At 37.4% G+C, this 25,243-nt stretch overlaps 1 long non-coding RNA gene across 1 annotated transcript; it reads right to left on the reverse strand.

The window, feature by feature from the left end:
• Positions 1-1,018: 1,018 nt before the first annotated feature.
• On the reverse strand, positions 1,019-23,090 carry LOC116551338. The gene is made up of 4 exons (XR_004268860.1): positions 23,035-23,090; positions 12,854-13,022; positions 5,035-8,610; positions 1,019-1,950 (listed from the first exon to the last, which is right to left on the reverse strand). It is a non-coding gene; the product is annotated as an uncharacterized LOC116551338 (long non-coding RNA).
• Positions 23,091-25,243: the final 2,153 nt, after the last annotated feature.

A 25,243-nucleotide genomic window follows, 5' to 3' on the forward strand; every position in this document is an offset into this window, starting at 1 on the left:
AATGGTTATGCAAATAAATGATTCTGCACACATACAAGTAATAAGATATAGTGTGTATGATAGAACTAAAAATAGAAATAAATAGAAAGCACAAACTACTATTGCATGGTAAGAAACAAATAAGTAGACACATGCGAAGTGACCTAAGAGTTTAGAGCAGAGACAACAGTCTACTAGGGTAGCAATAGAGGTTTTGTGGAGATGCTAGGTCTTAATACAAATCTTAGATGAAAACAAAAATCTTAATAATTGGAAAAATTGAGAGCCACTTTTCTAGAGAGAAGAAAATATATATGTGACTAAAAGTAGAGTGGTGTGAACATGGAATATCTGGAAAAGGGTGGCCAAATAATCCAGGTGGATTTAAAGGAAGATGTTGCACAGCAATAATTGAGGAATAATTTGACACATAAGGAGGACTTTTGTTAGAACAATTCATACAGGCTTATCTAGAGAATACAGGCCTTAAAATCTTACCAGAAGAGTAATACTGCTGCATTACTGAAAAGTGACATTTTAAAAAATTAATGAAGTAAGGATATGCTACAGTTTCAATGCTTGTCTCCCAAAACTCATGTTGAAATTTTATCCCCAGTGTTGGATGTGGAGCCTAATAGGAAGTATTTTGTCCATGGGGGCAGATTCCTCATGAATGTCTTGGTACACTCCTTTTGGTAGTGAGTGGGGCCCTTGAAGCACTTGAAGTACCCCTCAGAGCTGGTTGTTTAAAAAGCATGGAATCAGCCAGGCGTGATGGCTCAGGCCTATAATCTCAGCACTTTGGGAGGCCAAAGCGGGCAGATCACCAGATCAGGAGTTTGAGACCAGCCTGGCCAATATGGTGAAACATCATCTCTACTAAAAATAAAATAAATAATAATAAAAATAATTAGCTGGGTGTGGTGGCATGCCCCTGTAGTCCCACAGTTACTCAGGAGGCTGAGGCGGCAGAATCACTTGAACTCTGGAGGCAGAGGTTGCAGTGAGCCGATATCTGGCCATTGCACTCTAGCCTGGGCGACAAAGCGAGACTCCATCTCAGGGGGGAAAAAAAAAGCACGGAACCTCCTGCCTCTCTCTTGCTAGCTCTCTTGCCCATAGGGTTTCTGCATTTGCTGGCTCCTATTTGCCTTCTGCCATGAGTGGAAGCAGTGTGAGGCCCTAATCAAAGCATATGTGGGCATCATGTACCTTGTACAGCCTGCAAAAACATGAGATAATTTTCCTTCTAAATTATCCAGACTCAGATATTCCTTTATAGCAACACAAATTGACTAAGACAGGAATTGTGGAAGAGAAAGAATGGTGGTAAAAGTAGATACTAAGAATCTTTCCCGTGGGAAAGTGACTAACAAAATTAAAAAAAAAAAACAACTTGATATAAACTGTTGAGTACAGCTTATAGTGAACAATAACAAAAAGAGAACATATAGAAAAAGGATAAAAATGACAGTGAATATTAAAATGCCATTAGCCAGAGGTTTTGGGAGACATATCATTAGCCTTAATTACTGGGCAAGTACTAATAGAACTGTCTGAATTATGATGAAGCAGACTTTGTCTTCTTTGTCCCTTCTTTAAACGGCCACAGCACATTTTGAATTCAAAGTGATAACACTTTAAGGCACAAGTGAAACTTTTCAGCAAGCATTTTGAGTGACAAAGGAGAGTAGGAGGTGCCGAGTTGGAGCCATTCATGAGTAAATTACTCTACAAGTGAATATTTACATTGTGAGATAAGCTTGCCATTTATAAAAGAAATGGAAATATTATAGCTTTTGAGTAGTGAAACAATAGGGCCGGCAAAGTAAAAGGAGAATGAGAAAAGCATGGTAGGAATTATGAGACAGCCTTTGGGCTTAAGTGGTCTGGATTCCAATTTTAACTCCACCACCTCTTAGAATACAGTCTTATACAACTTACTCAACATCTTTGCATAAGGTTCCTCATCTGCAAATCAAGGATAATATTAGTTAAGTATGGGCTGGGCATGGTGGCTCATTCTTGTAATCCCAACACTTTGGGAGGTTGAAGTGGGCAGATCACCTGAGGTCAGGAGTTCGAGACCAGCCTGGCCAACATGGTGAAACCCCATCTCTACTAAAAATACAAAAGTAGCCAGCATGGTGGCACACACCTGTAATCCCTGCTACTTGGGAGGCTGAGGCAGAAGAATCGCTTGAACTTGGGAGGAGAAGGTTGCAGTGAGCCAACATTGTGCCATTGAACTCCAGTCTAGGGAACAAGAGTGAGACTTTGTCTCAAAAAACATATATATATATATATATATATATATATATATATATATGTATTAATTAAGTATTTCATGAAGTTGAGATGAAGCTTAACTGCTTTAATAGTTTTACAAAGCACTCAGAATAATGTCAGGCTCATGAAAAATCCTCATGAAATCTTTACATACACCAGCAAAACTGACAAGAATTTCAAAAGGAGAAAGGGTATTCAATACAGTTGGCAGTGAGGAAAAGCTATATTCTTTCAAAAAAAATTTTTTATAACTACAACTTCAAATATTTTCTCTTAATTTTGAAAAAGAAGCATGAAGAAACATAATTGGCAATGATAATGGGTAGATAGTAATCAAATTTTAATAGTATAGATTAAAATATTGAGGTTCAGATTGACTACATGATATACATTTACAGAAGAAGTGAATAGCAAGAACTCAAATTCTGATATTGTGAATACAAGAAACATGTTCCTTTTATGGCATCATTCTAAAAAAATATAAGTAATTTTATTTATTTATTTATTTATTTATTTTGAGATGGGGGAGTCTCACTCTGTCACCCAGGCTGGAGTACAGTGGCACAATCTTGGCTCACTGCAACCTCTGCCTCCTGGGTTCTCCTGCCTCAGCCTCCTGAGTAGCTGGGACTACAGGTGCTTGTCACCATGGCTGGCTAATTTTTTATATATATTTTTTTAGTAGAATCTGGGTTTCACCGTGTTAGCCAGGATGTTCTCGATCTCCTGACATCATGATCCACTTGCCTCAGCCTTCCAAAGTACTGGGATTACAGATGTAAGCCACTACACCTGGCTGTAATTTTAATATTTTAATTAAAGTTAATATTTAACAGCAAATTGAATTTAAATTTAATTAAATATGGACTATAATAACAATTTGAATAAGGAAGCATATTCACAAAGATCTTTAGATATGTATTTTCATAACATGTCTTTTTCAGTTCTTTTAAAATTGCTTTCAGTAATTGTTTAGTTTAGTGCTTAGTGAAGTGGTAGAAATGGTACTATAGATCCCTAAATTAAATGGTTTTAGTTTAAAAGACCTACTAATAAGGCTAGATATATATTGACTGGTTAAATACACCTGACATTCTGAATTTAAGGAAAGATCCATCCTTCTTTTCCTGCTTCTGGCAATTGCTTCATGTTAAAAAATTCGTCAGTCATCTGTCCAAAAAATATCAAAGCAATAAATATGTCTTGCATGAACGCCATGAAAGAGACATTGAATAATTCCTATGAAAAGATAGAGAATTTTGTATTCAATCACTGCCAAGAATGTATATTTCTATAGGGATGACAAAATAAACCATGTGAATATTAAATAACAGTAACTCATTTACTTGAGAGCTTGGCAATAATGAAGCACCTTAAACATATGTACAATTTATAGGAAGTAGTTAAGGAATGGAAAAGAAGAAAACACTTCATGTTTTGACATGTACTGCATATAATTCTGACAGAACAGATGAGTCTTGGTTTGACCTCAGACACGAGACTGAGTCTGATCAGACAGAGAAAAGAAATATGAATTGTCCAGGAGATAACATGACATAAAGATAATTAAAAACCATGGATTTTACAGAGGAGTGCTTTGCCAAAAATTATCTTATCCTATGTATACATATATGTGACATATATATGAGACATATATAAATGAAATGTACATAAATTAGATTTCTACACATAAAACTTCACATGTGCTTTGACATTGCCACTTTACTCTCTCCCTAACAAACTAAGGACATTTTATAATGCCTTTCATTAGTCTACAATTATTATTAAATAAAAATCAAGTGCAAATTTAGAAATAAGTAACACATTTACTTGTTGGCAAAATCTGAAATAGTTGAAACAATTTTCAATATGTTGCATATTTAAACCTAATCACTGTAAAATCTCCACTTCACTTGATTCTGAAAAAAGCTAGCTTTTGTCACCTTATGCTGGAAATGTTCATAATGTCAATAATAATGGTCTGTTTTACACAGACTAATATGAGTTGCTTCTGAATTTTGCACTTGCTATAATCTAGCACTGAAAAAAATGTTTCTACTGTAATTTAAATTTAATGGAATATAAACTCATTAAATACTGTCAAAGTCTCATTATTTGGCTTGTCGCAGAAAAGTCTGATGGTTACCACTGAACATATTTGTATAATTTAATTGCTATTTATCTTAAAACTTTCAACTATTTATAAAAACAAAGAAAAGCAATTAAAATATCAGCAGAGGTTGGCAAAGCATAGTAGATAGCTATTGTCAGCAATAAACTATCAACACAGTCAGTAATAGGAAAATGAACCATGGTCCAGTAATCATGTGAGAAGAAGGAATGTGTAGTCATTTTTTCTCATAAATTAAGGCCTCTGAGAAATTTCCATAGTGTTCTAAATTTATTAGTGTGCAACATACAAACTAATGAGCATATGAGTGTATAGGGTGTGTATATATGTGCACATACAGTCACATATATATCTTAATATTGGCTGCTGCTTCTTTTTCAGCAGCCCATTTGAGACAGCCACTTTTTAAAGAGAAATCTGAGCAAATCACAGAAGAAACTGATAATCATCTTTCCTCTTTTACCAACCTTTCAAAGAGGCTAAGTCTATAAAGCAGCAAATGGCAGTAACTAGAAGATTACCTCCAAGATAAAACTACTATTTCTAAAGAAGACATATGATTTTGACTCACATCTATTTACTTATTATTACTTTATGAACCTACATAATCAGAACTAAGATTTCTGAAGAATTACCTTGGGGAGTTGAAACTATATTATTTCATTTATTCCATGTAGATTTCTTCTATACATAAACATCCCACTTACAGACTGGCAATTCTCAGTGATGAAAGGGAAGGTATGCCAAGAAGATGATGTGATTATGGGAGTGTTTCTTGGAAAATACTTGTGGTTCTAAAATTAACTGGTTTTTCTTAGGAAAGGCAAAGCTGTAGACACCCCTTGTGCCACAAAGATTAAGTCTGGTCAATGGAAATTTCAAACGGACTGTTTTATGTGGTCCCAGGCTTGATGGACAATGGGTGCCAGTATCTGAATAACTGGAATAAAAAGAAGATAATGTATCAAAAGTATTATAAAATGATATTATAGAATATAATGACAGTTTTTTTTTATCACAATGAAACCACAGATCATGAGCTTATTCACTTTGATCAATAAATCAAAACTGGGGAAATCATAAGTTTACCATGCCTCCCTGCACTGCCCTCCTAGTTATCTGTTGTAATGGATAGTATTTTCAACCAATACTAAAATAACATGAGTTCTGCAAGGCCATAGGAAAAATGCAAAAAACTGTTTTATTGAAACCACATACTATAATGAGGTCGGAAAAACAGTTAGTTTATTTACATTAAATGAATTAAGCAAATATAGGTTTATATCACACCTGCATCACAGTGCAATGTAATTAAGAAATGTTTTATTATAGCATCACAACAGCTAAAGAAATGTTGAGAACCAGAGATATTTCTCTCATACTTTACAAGAGGACATATGATACATGTGATGTAATATTGCTAACAATGCTCAAAAAATTATTCTTAATTTCAATCTAGTAATTGTTACTTTAGAGCTCTTCCCTATAACACTCATTAACATCAAATACGGCAAATCAGTTTTAACTTATTAAAGATAAATTATGTTCATATTATAACAGTAATCTAGTTAATTTCAGATTTTACATGATGTATAATAATAGATCCCAAGATTTGTGACATCAGGGAACAGTAATATTGAATTTTACTTATGAAGGAAGTCAATAGAATGGCCAAGAAGGGACACAGATATATATTTAATAAACATATAGTGCATATATAGAGAGAGAGTAGACATATATCTATAGTAGATACATGTATATATAATACTCTACTATATATATAGTATAGATAGATATATAGTAGATATATATGGTAGAGATATACATAGTAGATACATATGTAATATATATATGCAGTATCTACAATCATTACCTTTGTTAAGGAAAATGGAGATGGCTTTATTATACATAGTTTTATCTGTTTTATTTACTGCTTTATTTCCTTTTAAATGCTATGCTCCTCTCCTTTGCACTATCTTCATTTTTATGTGCTTAATTTTTGTTTCATTTTACTTACAGATATATTAGTCTGTTCTCACACTGCTATAAAGAACTACCCGAGACTGGGTAATTTGTAAAGAAAAAAAAACAGAGCTTTAATTAACTCACAGTTCTGTAGGCTGTACAGGAATCATGGCTGGAGAGACCTCAGGAAACTTACAATCATGATGGAAGGCAAAGAGGAAGTAGACACATCTTCACAATGGTGAAGCAGGAGAGAGAGCAGGGCATAGGAGGAAGTGCTACACTCTTTCAAACAACCAGATCTCATGAGAACTCACCTGACCATCATGAGAACAGCCGCAGAAAACCACTCCCATGATCCGATCACCTCCCACAGGGTGCCTTCCAAAACACTGAGGATTATAATTTAACAAGAGATTTGGCTGGGGATGCAGAGCCAAACCATATCATTCTGCCTTGGCCCCTCCCTAATCTCTTGTACTTCTCATATTTTAAAACATAATCATGCCTTCACAACAGTCTGCCAAGTCTTAGTTCATTTCAGCATTAACTCAAAAGTCCCAAGTCCAAAGTCTCATTTGAGAGAAGGCAAGTCCCTTCCACCCATGAGCCTTTAAAATAAAAAACAAGTTAGTTACGTCCAAAATACAATGGGCATAAAGGCATTGGGTAAATGCTCCCATTCCAAAAAGGAGAAATCAGCCAAAAGAAAGGGCGACAGGCCCTATATAACTACAAAACCCAGCAGGGCAGTCATTACATCTTAAAGCTCCAAAATAATATCCTTTGACTTGATGTCTTATATCGGGTCCACAGTGATGAAAGAGGTGGGCTCCCAAGGCCTTGGGCAGCTGCTTCCCTGTGGCTGTGCAGGGTACAGCACCTGAGGCTGCTTTCACATGGCTGGCATTAAGTGCCTGCAGCCTGTCCTAGCACACAGTGCAAGCTGTTAGTGGATCTACCATTCTGGGATCTGAAGGATAGTGGCTATCTTCTCACAGCTACAATAGACAGTGCCCCAGTGGGAACTCTGTGTGGGATCTTCAATCCCATATTTTCCCTTCATGCTGCCCTAGTAGAGGTTCTCCATGAGGGCTCTGCTCCTGCAGCAGACTTCTCCCTGGACATCCAGTTGTTTCCATGCAACCTCTGAAATCTAGGCAGAGGTTCCCAAACCTCAGCTCTTGCCTTCTGTGCACCCTCAGGCCCAACACCACATGGAAGCCACTAAGGCTTGGGACTTGCACCCTCTGAAGCAATGGCCCAAACTGTACCTTGGTCCCTTTCACCATTGCTGGAGCTGGGGTGGCTGGGAAGCAGGCATTGTGTCCCAAGGCTGCACAGAGCAGTGGGACCCTGGGACTAGTGCATGGAACCATTTTTCCTTGTAGGCCTCCAGGCCTGTATGGGTGGGGCTGCTGGAAAGGTCTCTGAAATGCTCTGGAGACATTTTCCCCATTGTCTTGGCAATTAATATTTGGCTCCTCTGTATTCATGTACATTTCTGCAGCTGGCTTGAATTTCTCCCCAGATATTTGATTTTTCTTTTCTACCACATGGTCAGGCCACAAGTTTTTCAAACTTTTAGACTCTCCTTAACTTTTAAATATAAGTTCCAACTTCAGACCTTCTTTTTGTGAATGCATGCAAGAACATGCTGTTAGAAGCAGCCAGCTTACTTCTTGAACACTTGGCTGTTTAGACATTTCTTCCAACAGATACCCTAAATCATCTCTTTCAAGTTCAAAATTTCCACAGATATTTAGAGCAGTGACACAATGTCATTAGCCTCTTTACTAAAGCATAGCAAGAGTGGTGTTTACTCCAGTTCTCAATAAGCTCCTAATCTCCATCAGGGACCTCATCAGCATGGCCATCTTTGTCCATATCACTACTAACATTTTGGTCAAAACCATTCAACAAATTTCTAGAAAGTTCCAAACTTTCCCTCATCATCCTGTTTTTTTCTGAGTCATCCCAACTGTTCCAACCTCTGCCCATTACTCAGTTCCAAAGGAGCTTCCACATTTTCATGTGTCTTTAAAGTAATGCCCTACTTCTCTGGTAGCAATTTTCTGTATTAATCCTTTGTCACACCACTCTAAAGCATTACCTTAGACTGGATAATTTATAAAGAAAATAGATTTAATTTGACTCACAGTTCTGTAGGCTGTACAGGAAGTATGGCAACGGAGGCCACCGGAAATTTACAATCATTGTAGAAAGTGAAGGGGATGCAGGCACATCTTCACAATGGTGGAGGAAAGAGAAAGGGGTGGGGGGAGAGAGAGAGAGAGAAACTGCTTCACATTTCCAAACAACTAAATCTCATGAAAACTCACTATCATGAGAACAAGGGGAAACTGGCCCCATGATCCAAACACCTCCCACCAGGTCCCTCCCCAATATTGAGGATTACGATTCAACCAGAGATTTAGGTGGGGATACAGAGCGGCCAAATGATTTCAACAGGATAGGTATTTTCCTTTCACATGTAATTCATTTAAATGTTATTCCAATTTATGTATTTTATTAAATTAATACTATGTTTAGAGGGTCAATATTTTTCTTTTCTGATTGAGAAAAAAATGTCAAACCCTTGTTAATAGTTTGAACATATCTACTTACAAAAATAATCACAGCATTGTATGTTCCTTTACTCATTTTACCCTGAGTCAATGGATACTTCTTTTTTGGAATGGCTTTGTCCCGTAAATGGTTGCTTGGAAAACACTGGATTTTGGAATAAATTCCTGCGTATCATTCAGTTAATGCTTCATAAACATATTTATGTTGACTAAATGTTTGATTAATAGGTGTAAACTGTATGGCTACATAACTGAATAATTAACTCTATGATTTTAAAGCAGAGAGAATCTTAAAATGAGGGCTTATCTAAGAACATTTCTTTTTGATCAGCGACTGGTATCATATTGGAATCCTATGGAAGTATCCCTCTTTCCAATATTTCTACTGCTAAATCTTTAAAGTGCTGTTGTTTATCTTACGTTTTTCCTCCAGGCTTAAAGCAAGTCTTTAAAATACACGTTATCGAGGTGTATGGCATTATTTGGCCCAGACATTTGGGTCTTTGTAAAATAAAACTAAATTTCAATTAAAATTGAAAATTCAATTAATCTAGTTCAGATCAGCTTCAAAAAGGATGGTAAATGGACATTACCGTTTTGTAACTCTAGCCACCTGACCAAAAACACTGCTGTCGGGTTGCTTATAATTCATATTCTAAAGTATTTCTAGATGTCTGTATGCTTACAGAACAGGTTCTTCATGAAGAGTGTGTCTCAATCCAAAATTATTTAACTCTTTTTTTTTCAAGACAGAGTCTTGCTCTATCACCCAGGCTGTTGTGCAGTGGCACAGTCTAAGCTTACTGCAAACTCCACCTCCCAGGTTTAACCAATTCTCTTCAGCCTCCTGAGTAGCTGGGATTATAGGCATGCACCACCATGCCCCACTAATTTTCTTATTTTTGTATTTTTAGTAGAGATGCAGTTTTGTCACATTGGCCAGGCTGGTTCTGAACTTCTAGACTCAAGTCATCTGCCCACCTCGGCCTCCCAAAATGCTGGGATTACAGTCATGAACCACTGTGCCCAGCCATGAGCCATGAGCCTGGTGTAACTTTAACATTTCATCAGTAATGACAGGGTTTTCAGAAATTAGGGCCGTGATTATTGACAGACGTTTTTGAGACTTCAGCATATTACACCCAACAAAATGCACTGCTGTTTAAACCTGGTGTTGTATCTTGGTGATTAATTGCTACAGTGTGGATTTTTACTCTTGATTTTCCATCTCTATCACAACAGCTTTAAATTGAATTACTTACTTTCCTTCTCCACTTTCATTTTGTCTGTTATTTAAATAACTTGTAATTTGGGAAAATTATATCCTCTCCCATGGATATAATTTTTATGTTTATAGATTACCTACCTACTCACATAATCTCATATTTGCTCATTAACATTTAAAAAAACAGTTGTATTATTCTATGATTAAAAGACAAATTTATTACTTGGGAAATATAGGGATTATATTCTCACTGTCTCATAGAGTAGACCTATACAAAAAAAGAAATATCAAAATGTAACACCTTGCTGGGTTTTGCTCTTTCACATTTGCTTTTAATAAGTTATACTTTCCTTGAATTTAATGGAGACATCAAACACACGTGATCACTCATTCAAACATACACCCATAGATATTTACTTAATACCACTGGTGCTATGGTTATATATATGACAGATGATGGAAGTTTTTCTTTTGTGTAATACTTACAAATATGGAAAACTCCATTCTCTAGGAGTAATATATCATATAGATCTATTGTTAAGGATTTAAAAAGACTTTCATCTTATGCTACACACACTTCCAACTGTTTCCCTCAACCCTAATAGGGCTAGAGAAGAGAAGTTGATCAGTTCTATTTTTCTGGCTGGCATAGAAGGTAACAAAGGCAATTAAGAACTGGTGACCAGCCGGGCACTGTGGCTCATGCCTATAATCCTAGCACTTTGGGAGGCCGAGGCAGGTGGATCATAAGGTCAAGAGATCGAGACCATCCTGGTCAACATGGTGAAACCCCGTCTCTACTAAAAATACAAAAATTAGCTGGGCATGGTGGCGCACGCCTGTCGTCCCAGCTACACAGGAGGCTGAGGCAGGAGAATTGCTTGAACCCAGGAGGCGGAGATTGCAGTAAGCGGAGATCACGCCATTGCACTCCAGCCTGGGTAACAACAGTGAAACTCTGTCTCAAAAAAAAAAAGAATTGGTGACCACATCAATCCCTAATGGATGCCTGCATTGAGCTATCTATGAATTCTAAGAAAATCTTAATATTTTGGAAAAATAATCATCATAAGTCAAACCATCTTACATCTGGGACTGTTTATCCAAAAATATGTTGCAATAGAACACCAGAGACCATGTGATTTTATAGAAAAAAAAAATCATTTTCAGTCTCTCAACATGAAGAGGAAAAGGGGTCATTTATTAAATGGTTTTGGTATCAATCTACAGTTTCTTTTTAAACTATACACTTAAATAGTTTTCACGTGTATTGAGAAAAACAATTCATAAAAAACATCTGCATACAAATAAAATTAGCACTGCATCTGATTGTAGTATCTTAAAGGCTTTTCTAAATACTATAATAACATAGGAAAGGATAAATATAAGCATAATGTTTATACAACACAAAAATGTAGACATTTAATATACATTAAGAATATATGAGAAGAATTTTGGTAATACATTTGGTTAAAAATGAAAAAATAATGGAAATAGAGACTTTTCAAGTGTATTAAGTGACACTAAAATTTCAAAAGTTACTTAATGAGATATAGAAGCAGACAATACATGATTAAACTATTGCAAATGACCAGTAACTTTACAAATAAAAATATAAATATGCTAGTAAACAAGCATATATTAATAAAGGCCAATCAATTGAATAATGAAGTATCATTTTCCATCTATCTTCTAATTTGCATACTATAATGACACTCATTTTTTAAAAAAGACATTTTGAAATACATGTTATGATTCTGTAAGGTATTTATATATTTTGATTATATGAGAGGGAAAAAAATTACTGATGTAGCCAATTTTTAAAATGACTTAATCACTGTCATATTTATAACAAAAAAATTTTATAGAAGCAAATTATCTAATAGGAAGATGCTTAACATCATTTCAAATATTTCAAAAGTATATTGGATCATGTAAAATAATATTAAGTAGAAGAATAATGCAACAACTAAACTCTCTATTCATCTTGACTGAAAATACAAAGAGAAAAATTAAACATTATATATGGGTGGATAGGTTCTGCTTGGGTAGTTCTAGAACCAAATATAAAGTACCCTGCTACTTCTGGATGGACAATAGACTTAGTAAGGCTAATATTACATATACTTAACATTCTGTGAAAACGTTTTTGGCAGGACAATTACAGTTTATAATCAGTAAAAATCTTACAGTTTTGTCATTAATTTCTTATGATTTCTAGGAGCACATAAAGTAACTACAAGGATACCTTGCTATATAGAGCACACTGTGTTTTGTTGATAGAGCTCTAAAGGTCTTGTTAAAAGAACTGGGACATTTTTAACCCGGGTAGTATATTAGAATCACCTGGAGGCTTTTAAAAATGAAGCCTGTCTGGCCTTACCTGAAACCAATTAATTCAGAACATTTAGAAGTAGAGCCAGGGCACAGAATCTCCCTGGGTGATTCTAATTTTCAATTAGGCTTAAAAGAAACTAACACTGAGTTATAATATTTTGCTTAGACCCCTGAACTGTTAGACCCTAATGTGACGTAGTTGGAACACAGACTCTAAAACTAACATGTCAAATCAACCCTTAGGTTCCATTTCTTCTAATGCAAAACATCTTCAAGCCCCCAAAGGAAGCAGTAAAGATGGAAAGGGGAAAATATAAGGCCACAGGGATGAGGTATCACCTCTCCAGCAGTGCCCGAGACAGCTGGCTTCCAGATTCAAGCTGATCACACTACAGGGTAGCAGCAAAAAAAGAGGAAGTCTAAGGAAGATTACAGCTCGGTGGGTCTTGGACAAGTTTTCCTGTTATTCTGCACTCTGCAATCCTTCAGTCTTCTACTGTTTTACAAACTAGGAGACCAAGGTAAAATTGCATCAGAAATCATGTGTTTCTATTAAATTTCTCTGAATTTCTAGTAAACTAGTTCCAGCTAAGGCTGAAAAATAGACTGATTACTTATAAAAAAACAAAAAACAAAAAAAAAAACTAACATGAGTTTCAGTTCGCAGAACCAGGGCTTTTGTAGTAAGGTAAGTTATACTGCATAAACCTGCATAGTTGAGTAATTTTCGCTTCTATGAAGAGAAAAAAATATCTAAAATACACATATATTTTATGAAAGAATAACAGAAACTATATGCCTTTGAATCTCTGGGGTAGAAGTCTTATAATTTAGCCCCAATTTCCCCCCCCAAACTACCCATAATTATTTGCTAAGATCTGAGTCTCAGGCTTTTTTGTCAACCCTGTTCTATTTATGGTGTTTGTATATAATTAATATTATTGATAAAATATTGTTTGGGGGCCCATTTTCCCATACTACAAAAAAAACAAAAACAAAACTAAACAGCTTAGAATATACTTAATTTGATATAAAGCAACGGATCAATTTTCTCAGTGTTTATTTCCTTTAAAACAACTACTTCATTCAGAACAAATTCCTTTGAGCAGTATATGTAAATAAATACATATATCAGGTTCTAACTGAAGTCCGAGTGTCGTCAGTGGCGGACTGGCAGGTAGCTGGAAAAGTACTGGAGGAATCATAGACAGTCTCCAACCATGTGCAACTCTCTGCAGATGTTGAATGTATGTACCGAGGCAAGCCATCTGCAGCTGCTGCTGGAAGTCGGGCAGTGCAGATCCAACATTGGAAACATGGGTCACCTCCACACAGGTGTGGGCCCAGTCCGAAATGCAGTGGAAGCATGTTAAGCTATGGTCAAAATGACAGAGCAGGCACAGGTACTAATAGAGATAAATCACATCCCTCAGGCAAAATACAGGCTAACCTTTCATCCCTGTATCACAATGCAGTTGCCAAAGGCTTTTGCCCTGGTTGATGGCACCACACCTTCTCAGCTACCCATGGTTCCTTTGAGTCCTGTATCCATGCCAAAGTCATGGGGGAGCTCATAATAGGCACACAGACAGTGTATATGTCCCCCAGATGAGAGTTTCTTCCCTGGTCATTCCCCTACGAACAGTCACCCATGGGGGCCATGTATTGAACACCCAAGGAGTGACATGCAAGCCAATACTGTAGGCTCTCCCCACAGGGAGCTGCAATGGCCAACCACCAACAGCAGGAGCTTTGGAGGGTCCATGGCCACAGCCAGGTATTCTGTTCCCCTGCCTTCAGGGGTGTTGGGACAGGCAACAACAGGTTACCATCCGTCCCCATACCTGGTTGGAGAAGGCCATCCTTGGTGTGTATCTGCAACTCAATGGGGGTGGCAGCCTAGTGTAACAAAGCCTCCATGGGACCTGGCCACCTTCCTGTACTATTCATTCAACGCCTAGAGCACCAGGTCCAGCCTAGAACTCCAGCTTCACAAAGACTGGAGTGTGACATGCAAGCATAACCCATTCTTCAAGAGCCCATTATATTGTTCAATCATATCCACAGCTTGTGGGTTTTATGGCACATGGAATCCCCACTTTATGTCCATCTGTTGTGCCCATTGTTGTACTTGTCCAGTGAAATGTGTTTTCCTATCACTCTCAATGGCCAAAGGATGACCATACACGGTACATAAGTATGGCAGGGACTGGCTGGTGTGCTGTTGGTAGGCGACCATGCATGGGTAGGTGAACATCAGGGCTGTGGCCATGTCCACAACTGTTAGCACATACATATATCCTTACGACTTTGGCAGCGGCCTGATGTAGTCTACTTGATCCTGGGTCAAGAGTACTTGCCTTATCATTACTTGTGTAACACTGGGCAGCTGTCTCCATTTAGGGTATGCCTAAGCACATGTGGGGAATTTCTGGCAAGCCTCCCAGATATCTTGGGTGGGCAGGGACAGACCCTAGTGCTTATTGACCTGTTGCATCAGTTTACCCCCGACATGTCCCAGCTTCCACAAGGCCAAATCGCGTGTAGGTTCTGTCTCCAACCATTGGACCTTGGCCAAGGTATCTGCCTCATTATTGTTGGGGGTGGCCAAAGGCATATGGCCTGACACATGATAAATAGTTACATCTTTCTTGACCCATTTCCCAGAGGTCTTGCCGCATTGCTATGCCCCAAATGAGTCGGTGACCAACTAGCCATTTCTGTATTTTCCAAGTAGTTACCACAAAGTTAAGCCTCGTTTGACTGCCCAGCTATTGATGCAGATTATCATAGGTGTCACCTTCTTTGTGATGGCCATGACACTGCTCTGAGTTCCGCCCATTGGCTACTCTGCCCACACCTGGTTTCAAACCATATGGTGTCAGTACTAGGTTGCCCTGGAACAGTGGTCCAGGCAGCAGTAGCTCCTCAGATAGACCCACCTGTGTACCATGCCCCAACAGGAAAAGGGAGACACCCTTCCTTAAATGGTGAAAGTTTAGGGTGCAAGGGGCACCTCAGGCACCATGGCCTTATCTTGCATTAGGACTACCGGTCCCAAGACCTCTTGCAACTCTGCTGCTAAGGGGCTTTTACTCAGCTTACTTGGCTGCTTCAAGTAGGTGCTCCACTTTGCCGAAGTGGATGTCTGCACTGCCCCGGTCCAGGGAGTCATTACTCATGAAAACTCCCATCCCGCTATGGGAGATAAGTCATCTGCACAATGACTGCAGTCTGTCCTGTCACACTCTCACAAGCCTGAAGGATGGTATATACAGCAGCTAGCTGTTTATCAAAGAATACTGGAGCTCAGCTCTCTTCCATAGTTGGGAACTAAAGCCTACTGGTGTTTGCAAGCACTCCGTGTGCTGCCACAGGCCCCAACTGAAACCATCTGTGGTCACATGCACATCCAGCTCAAATGGGTGTCCCTGGTCAACCACCCGTAGGGCTTGTAACCGCTGAATAGCCTGGTTGGCGGTGGTCTCAGCCACATCTTCCCAATCCCAAGTAGCTCCTTTGTTAACCCATGCAGTGGTTTTGTCATTTGAGCTAAATGGGGCACAAATGCTCACCAATATCCCAGGAGGCCCACAAAATTTGCAACTGCTTCACTGTGGTGGGCTAGGGAAAAGCCTGAGTCTTATCAATGCTAGCTCCTGGGATGGCCTTTGTCTTACCCAACCAGATAATTCCCAGTAATTTGGCAGATAATCCAGGCCCTTGGACCTTGGGTGCATTGACAGCCCAACCACATACTGCCAAATGTTGCTGCAAGAGAAGTGCCACCACTTCTAAATCTTCAAGAGAATCAGGGGTTAACATAACATCATCAATATAATGAAATAGGTGGTCCTATTCTGAACATTGCCGGGTGGCTAAATCCGTGGCAACTAAACTATGACATACAATGGGGCTATGCATACAGCCATGCAGCAACACTGTAAAAGCCTATTGTCGCCCATCCCACATGACCGTGAACTGTTCCTGACTCTCTGGAGTGATGCCTATGGAGAAAAATGCATTGGCCAACTCAACTACATTTCCATTGTCAAATGACCCATCACATCCAGGATTGATGGTACAGCTACATGCAAAGGGAGTGTTACTTTATTCAGTTTCCAATAGTCCACCTATCATCCACCAATTTCTATCAGCCTTTCTAACTGGCCACACTCAAGAATTATAGGGCTGTGGGTGCCACTCACTATCTGCACCTTCTGCACCTCCTTCAGCTTTTTAATTGTCTCAGTTATCTCCATATGCCCATGTGGTAAATTGTATCAATGGGTGAAAGTAACCTTCGGGGTTGTGGCAGGACCCGAGGCTGGTGATGTGTATGTCCACACAGCACTGGTTTTACCAAATGCACTCAAAGACTGAATTCCCCAGCTGTGGTTTGTAACACCAGACCATGTAAAATGTCTACCTCCAGAATGTATTTCAGTATGGGAGGGACAAACACAGTGTATAAATGGGAAGCCTAACAGCCGATGCCAAAGTGCGGATATAGAGACTTCACTTTCACAGACCATCCTCTATAACTGTCAGCGTAAGCAGGTTTGCCCAGAAACGTATCTGGGTTTCCATAAACAAGGCTGCAATCTACATCAGTATTTACAAGCACCAGCACCTGCTGTACATTGGTGGGGACCAGTGGTTCGCAAATTCAACATGTGGCCTCCAGTCATTCAGTGTCCCCCACAAAGCTGGGCGCCTTGGCCAGTTCCCTAATCAAACACAAAAGGCTCTACATTTCCACCTAGTTGCAGCAAGTAGTCTTTGAAGCAGCTGGGACCAGGTCACATAGCAATGTCCTTCTCCTCCTTGGGCATTTTCTGGAACTGCTGCTCCGGAGACAGGAGTTACCATAAAGTTAAGAGTATTTCACTTGGTTGCTTATTAATTTTCTCTCAGTCAATCCTGGCCAACATCAAATCTATCCACATCTGTGAGTGTGTCACTCTTTGGGCCCCACTTTTTCCTGTGGAGGAGCTCCTTGCATGCAGAGCACCTTCCCCTTTTTTATGGCACGAACCCCTCAGTCCCACCGATGGCCTTCTTCTTCCCTGAGAGCCACCATAGCGGTGGGTGGTCACTTTGTTATGTGGCACCCTACATACAGTGTGAGAACAGCAGCTACGGAGCCAAAGATACTAAGTCAGGAAGGCAGGAAGGCAGGAAGGCAGGCAGGACTTCCGGCTTTCTGGGTCCAGGCTTGCACATGGAGACCTGACAGCTTTACTCTCTCTCTGGGCGCAAGCGAGGTATATGTACAGAGTTAGCAGAGTAATTGCACCTTCTTTAGACAATAGTGGCTCTGAGACAAGCATGAGATCACGGGGGTGATCACCTGATGTGCCTCACATGGCATGGTTACATAATGTGTGGGGTTGTGTGCCTGTTCTCCAAACTGCTGAGTCATGCTGCGCCAGAAGATCAACTCCACCTGCTCCTGACTAAAGCACAGCCATTTCCCTTAAAATGTGTATATGAGATATCTTTTTATCTGATGAAGTTGTTTTAAAATAATTTAAAGCATGTCACTTGGGAAGCTCACTTTCACAGCAGCCATGTGCCTGAGTTATCCCATGTTCATTCCAGGGTAGATATTTAAGAATTCAAACAGGATGAGAGATAGGGAGGCAGGGAGAGAGAAGATTGGGGAGAAGAAGAGATGGAAATGACAGAAGAGGGAAGAAATCTGTCCTTCTTTTCTTCTAAGGGCACTAATCCCATCAGGATAGTTCCACCCTCAAATTCTAATCTAAGCCTAATAACTTCCCAAGATCACCACCTATAAATACCATCCGATTGGGGGTTAAAGGTTCAACCCATTAAGTTTAGAGGGAACACAAACATTCGACCCAAAACTCTAAGACAAATTTATTACACATGCAAAAGATATACAATAGCCTGAAAAGAAATCCATAAATGTCTGTCTACTTCAGACATTCTAGGGTAAGTAGAAGATATTTAATTTTGGAAAATCGGTAAGGAATCATGCCTTTTATATGGCACCTGCTTTTATAAATCTTAACATTTCAATATTACTAACTTAGTAATAACTAAAGTTATCATGCACTATTGTTGAGAATAGAGTGTTTAAAAATATAATCTCTAAGGTATCATATGCAATAGTTCTTGGGTTACTAAACATATTTGAGAAAATAAATCTGCCAGTCTGATAATTTTCTACTATATGAAAATAATTTGTGAGAAAATAATGGAGCTGAAACATTTATATAGTTTAAATACTTTTCAAATATGTATTTCCTTCTTAATTTAAAAATTATGTATTTTACTTGTTTGCAAATAATTTTAACATGTTTTCTATCTTTCCTAATTTCAACATTTATCAACTATGTACTCAACTGATTTGAGTACTCCTGTTACCTGTTAAAAATAATACTGACCCATTACCACAAATACGTCAAGCCTTGAAAGAAATATTAAATATTCAGATAACCAAGCAAAATTTAAAGTGTTTATTTCATCTTCATTAATTTATTTGTCAGTATCTGATTTTTATCTTTAAATGTGGAAGTTGTTTTCACTTTTGAGTATACATTCTCTTCAGTTTCTATAATCCTATTTTTTAAAAAAAAATTCACGTTGTATTTTTTTTAGGTACTTCTGTTAGTGATTCCTCCACAGAAGCTTCCTGCTCTAGTTATTTGGCATATTAGTCCTCTTTAGATATATAACACAATTAAGTGGTTTCCATGTATCTGAGTTTACCATATTGATGAAAGGGCCTCTCCAGGAGCAAACAATGAGAAGAAAGCAGCTATTATTGGAGATCTACTTTGGAAAAACTAAAGCACCATCTCCCAGGGTTATGAGTGAAATGGGATAAATAATTTGGTGCTAAAGTTAATAAAGGGTCAGTGGTGGGATATACAGCCTCATTAGGTACTAGCTGCTTGAAGAAAGTCCATTTTAGGTAAATGTATTCAATTATGAGATGTTTTTGTAAACCTACTTCTAAAAATTGAGTCAATATAGACTATGATAAAGATAATAGGATTTGACATTAGGAATTTCACCCAACTCATTTCATCTCTTCAAAAATGTATTGTGGTCAACTAACAAATGTGAATGAAAGATTCATTACTTTATACGAGTTTTATTAATTTTAAAAAAGCAGTGAATGAAAGCTTTGGCCCAATGTTTGGCATATTATAAACACTATTACGTGTTCTTAGACATGTTTTATTACCCATTACTGAAATCAATATTTTTCATCTTTGCTATTAACACCCTGTCAAAATTACCAAACACAGTTTGACCCAACTATTTTAAAAGCCTATTAAAACTGCTCCACAGTTTCCCTAAACAGATAGCGATTTTCTTCTTCTGCTTTGTAGGTAGAATGTTTATTTTAAAATTGCAATTCTGATTCTCTCCCTTCTCTGTTTACAATCTATGCATTCCACTATCCTAATACTACACCCTGGAACATAGCCTATAGTACACTAATTGCCTGAATCTCCAGCCTGTCCTTTGTTTCCCCAAACCCTCATTGTGTTAATACCAAGCCCTTTCTTTCCCTTGCCTTCTTGCTAACTATTCCCCAACCCTGACTTGTAATCTACTTTCTTCATCCTATCTCTATATAACTTTTTATCCTTTATGTTTGAACTTCACTTAACCAACTAATATTTGCTGAACACTCAGACCTCATTCACAGAATAGTACCTTTTTGTCTATATTTAACAGGCTGTTATTTATTTCTGTACTACTATCTACATATCTTTTGTAACACTTACCATACTTGTATTTACTTTTCCAAAAGATCTCTTCCTTTCTAGCCATACGGTTTACTTCGGCCAGTGGAATGAATAGCAAATAAGAAAATGCTTCATTATTGCATATATGGCTGGGTTTGGTCTCTTGCCTATGTGCCACTTACCTTGAGAAAATCTTGTCTTATCAAGCCACTGATTCAAAGATATAAGTGACATGTGGAGTAGATGTGATTATAACCCACAGATTTGAACCAATCTCTAACAAGCCAAATGCAGCATCAGCCAAATCTCAGTCGACCAGCAGAGATTAAGAAGCAAATGTTTATTGTGGTGTGCCAATGAATTCTGCTGTGCTTCAGTGTGCAAAAATTATCTGTATCCATCTGTATATATGTATGTATCTGTCTAATATTTTGGTTTCAAATTAGGACAATCAGGTTCAGGCAACTATAGAAGTATATCCTGGATTGACAGCCACCAATAAAAATGAGGTAAATTGCAAATTAAAGGATATTTTAAACTCTAAAAAAGTTGCTGGGGCCAGGTGCAATGAGTCCTGCCTGTAATACTTTGGGAGGCTGAGGCAGGTGGATCACAAGGTCAGGAGTTCAAGACTAGCCTGGCCAGCATGGAGAAACCCCGTCTCTACTAAAAATACAAAAAATTAGCCAGGCATCGTGGTGCGTGCCTATAGTCCCAGCTACTTGGGAGGCTGAGGCAAGATAATTGCTTTAACCTGGCAAGTGGAGGTTGCAGTGGAGCCAGATGGCACCACTGCACTCCAGTCTGGGCCACAGAGCAAGACTCAAAAAAAAAATTACTGACTTACATTTGGAGGCCTCTTATGTTCTTAGTGTGTTACTGTTTCTGGTAAAGCAGCTATTAACATCAAGGAATTGGTTTAAATTTTGATTCCATTCAAAAGGCTTATCTGAAATTCTTTAATATTTGTTTCATAAAGCAAAGAGAATTAAAGAATACCAAGAAACAGCATGGTGCCAGTGGAAAGTAAAAAAGCACTTTAGGGACTTAGATCTCTGTAAAACATGATCTTGGGTTAGCTAAATCCAATTAAAATGAAGCCTTTGAATGCAAGTTAACCCAGCCGTAAAAGAACAGCATGCCCTATATAGATGCAGTTTTTAAAAATAAATAAATAAATAAAAAAGAACATTTTAAATGTATAACAAAGAAAACTAGGAAATGTACAAAAATAATTATTTGAATAGTTAAAAATATACTTAATATATTCTAAATTTGTGTTGTGATTCCTGTTTGAATTTCTAAAATGTCTATACATTGTTTGAAATTGTTGATGCATTAAAAATGCATATGCATTAGAGAATACGGGGTAGTGGCAGCTGGTTAAAATGTCACTGTTCTTTAGAAAACCCAATATGATCATCACTCTGAAAAATATACTTACCAACAATGTCAGATAAATATTTGTTTGTGCATCATTAAAAAAAGCAATACCCCTAGAAGGGTTATGGAATACTAAGAAAAACAAATTTCTATGGAAATCTGTACCTCTAGGGGAGAATAGAATTTTCACAATACAGTAGCACTGGTAGCTTTACCATCAACTTCTTCATTTGGAGACTACTTCAATGCTTTTCAATTATGTGTAGCCATAAATTATGACATAGAATGCATCTGATGTTTTTTACTGAAGTAATCATCAGTAAAAGGACAACTGATAAAAATATACTGCCAAGAAATCATGTGAAAAACAATTTTATTTATAGAATTTGTGACAATAAGGAAATGGCAGAACTAGTATTTCATATCCTAATGTAAGCTTTGTTATCCATATTCCAAAAAAGTCAGCAATTTCAATCATTATCCAAAAAGCTATTTCAGAAATATTTCAAGTAAATACTAACAAGGAGACTTGCTGTTTTGGACACTGGATTTTGAGATACTGACTGTGGAAAAATTGAGCTCTTATGATCATCATTTAACTATCACTCAAAACGTCAAAGAAAACTACTTTTTTTTTTTTTTTACAAAAAATGAAACCTATTTTGTTATATACAATGCTGCTTATAAAATTTGACTGAACTTACAATAAATGGTAAGGGGACAACATTTAGTTTTCTCACTTAAGAGACAATACAAAAATTGCCAATATTTGTAGAGAAAAAAATATTTTGGCTATGGCAAAAATAAGTGAAATGATACAGAGTATCAAATTTCACTTTTCTGTCATGAAATTTTATTGCTTTAAGGATATTAACTCTGCTTAAGATATAAAAAGTATCAAAATCTAACAATACGTTAGCAAATTATGCTGAAAATGTAAAGAACAAAACAAATAATAAAGATGACTTTTCTCTATAACAAGCACAGAATTTGTTGTTGTGGGATTTACCATATTTGTTTTCTTTCTTTTTTTTTTTTGGTGCTGATAAAAGCATTACTTTATTAAACATAAACATTTGAAAGATATCATACTTTTAATATTTTAAGTTTCTCTTTTTTCGTTGCTTTCACGTTCACTCTGAATACATCAGAAAGCTAAAGTAGTTGAAGTGGACCGATTGGGCCCCTCTGTATTTTTAATAGTTCCTGTTTCTCCCATACCTAGAAGTTCAGTTTTACAGTTGATTTTGAGCTAGTTTAAGAGTAGGAGTTTATTTTTATAATGAAAACATCTATTATTATTAGGATTTTAATTTGCATTAGGTATTTGTTCGTTCTCATGCTGCTATGAATAAATACCCAAGATTCGGTAATTTATAAAGAAAAGAGGTTTAATGGACTCACAGTTCCACGTGGCTGGGGAGACCTCAGGAAATTACAATCTTGGTGGAAGGCACCTCTTCACAGGGCTGCAGGAGAGAGAATGAGTGCTGAGTGAAAGGAAAGCCCCTCATAAAACCATCAGATTTCATAAGAAGTCACTCACTATCACAAGAACTGTATCGAAGTAAATGCCCCCATGATTCAATTACCTCCCTCTTGGTCCCTCCCACAACACGTGAATGTAGAGAGCCAGAGTAGCCCACCCCCTCTGTGGGGATTAGCAGCAAGGCTGCTGTGAACTTTGGTTGAACTTCAGAGAAGTGAAACCATAATAGGTGGATGCATATGTCTTGGAGTAAAACAGATGGGCCTAGAAAAGAATAACCAGCTTTCACTGACCTTGCTGCAAAATAGTTGTTAGCTGAAGTATGTTAACTGAAGTATGAAAATAATAACCACAGGCTGTTCTAAGTAACTGCACCCTCCCTCTGCTATTTGCTTTGTGAACATATAAAATAAAGGACACTGAGACAGGTTGGGGCTGGAGAGACTGACATCCTTCACCTCCTGGACCCCCTGGCCCAGCTTTCTTTATGTTTGTGTTTGTGTCTTTCTTCATCCGCCACCTTCCCCTCTTAGGTCTTTGAACCCTTGTGCAGCATGGGATACAGTAAGTGCCAGAGTAGAGATTGTAAGGATTACAATTCAAGATGAGATTTGGGTAGTGGCACAGCCAAACTGCATCAGGTATATTCACACTTTTTACCATTTTAAGAATTTTGGCGAACACATATATATTCATGTAACCACCATCACGATGAAAACATAAAAGAATTATATTATCCTTGAAAACGCACCCTTGCTCCTCTGCCATCACCTCTTCCCTCATGGCAGTTATAACTACTAATCTGGTTTCTGCAAGAAGGTCCTATATCTAGAATCACACAATATGTAGCTGTTTGAGCTTGATTTTCTTCATGCAGCATAAAGTATGTGAACTTCATTCATATTGGTAGGTATTATCAAGAGTTTTTACTTTTTATTGCTGAATATTATTTCATTTTATGGATCTTTCCCAGTTTGTTTATCCATGACCCAGGTAAGGGACATTTGAATAGTTTTCAGTTTGGGGAGATTACAAATAAGTCATTATTAATATTCATTTACAGGTTTTCGTGTAAATGGATTATCATTTCACTTGGCTAAATACCAAGGAATAATATTACTGGGTTATATGCAAAGTATATATTCATTTCATTTTAGAAACTGCCAAACTATTACCCAAACCTGTCATAACATTTTACATCTCTATCAGCAGGAGTGTTACAGTTGTTGTACCTCCTCTATAATATTTTGTATGCTCAATCTATTATTTTAGACATTGTTAACAGGTGTACAGTAAAATCTCCTTGCACCTTTAATTTGCATTTCTGTAGTGCCAGAGTATGTTGAACGTATTTTCCTATGCTTATTTGTTTTACTATTGAGTTGTTCAGTATCCTATTATTGAGTTTTGAAAGTTTTTAGATATTCTTGATATGAATCCTTTACTAATACATAGTTTGCAAATATTTTCCAAGCCTCTAGCTTCTCTTTTAATTCTTTTCACAACATTTTTGTGGAGTAGAAGTTTCTAGTAAAATAAGATGAAGTGCAATTTATCATTTATAGAGCATGCTCTTTATGTCACACCTAAAATTTTAGTCCAACCTAAGTCACACCTTTTCCAGTGTTCTATTTAGTTACTTATAGTTTTAATTTTTAGAGTTTAGTTTACTATTTTGAGTTAATATTTGTATACCATACAAAGTTTGGATAGAGGCTCTCTTTTTTGCTCATTGACATTCATTGCTTCAGCATCATTGGTCAAAAATGCCTATTCTTGTAGCTGGTTGTGGTAGCTTGCACCTGGGTTGTCGCTCCTCAGGAGGCTGAGGCAAGAGTATCTCTTGGGCCCAGGATGTCAAAGCTGCAGTGAGCCATGATTACAACACTGCATTCCAGCCTGGGTGACAGAGCAAGACCATGATTTTAAAAAAACAAAGAGTCAAATGACAATGTTAGATCGATTTCTAGACTTTTTATATTAGTTTATTCATCTATAAATCCAATAATTGTATATAAAGACAGACTTAAGGGAAATTATAAATTTACTGATAAAATTTGAGTTGATTAATAGGAGTCAGCAAATTTAATAACTTTGAGCTACTTCACACACTTATAAAAATGA

This window comes from Sapajus apella, unplaced genomic scaffold, assembly GCF_009761245.1.
Source record: "Sapajus apella isolate SASKATOON/1434 unplaced genomic scaffold, GSC_monkey_1.0 scaffold9, whole genome shotgun sequence".
Classification (NCBI taxonomy): domain Eukaryota; kingdom Metazoa; phylum Chordata; class Mammalia; order Primates; family Cebidae; genus Sapajus; species Sapajus apella.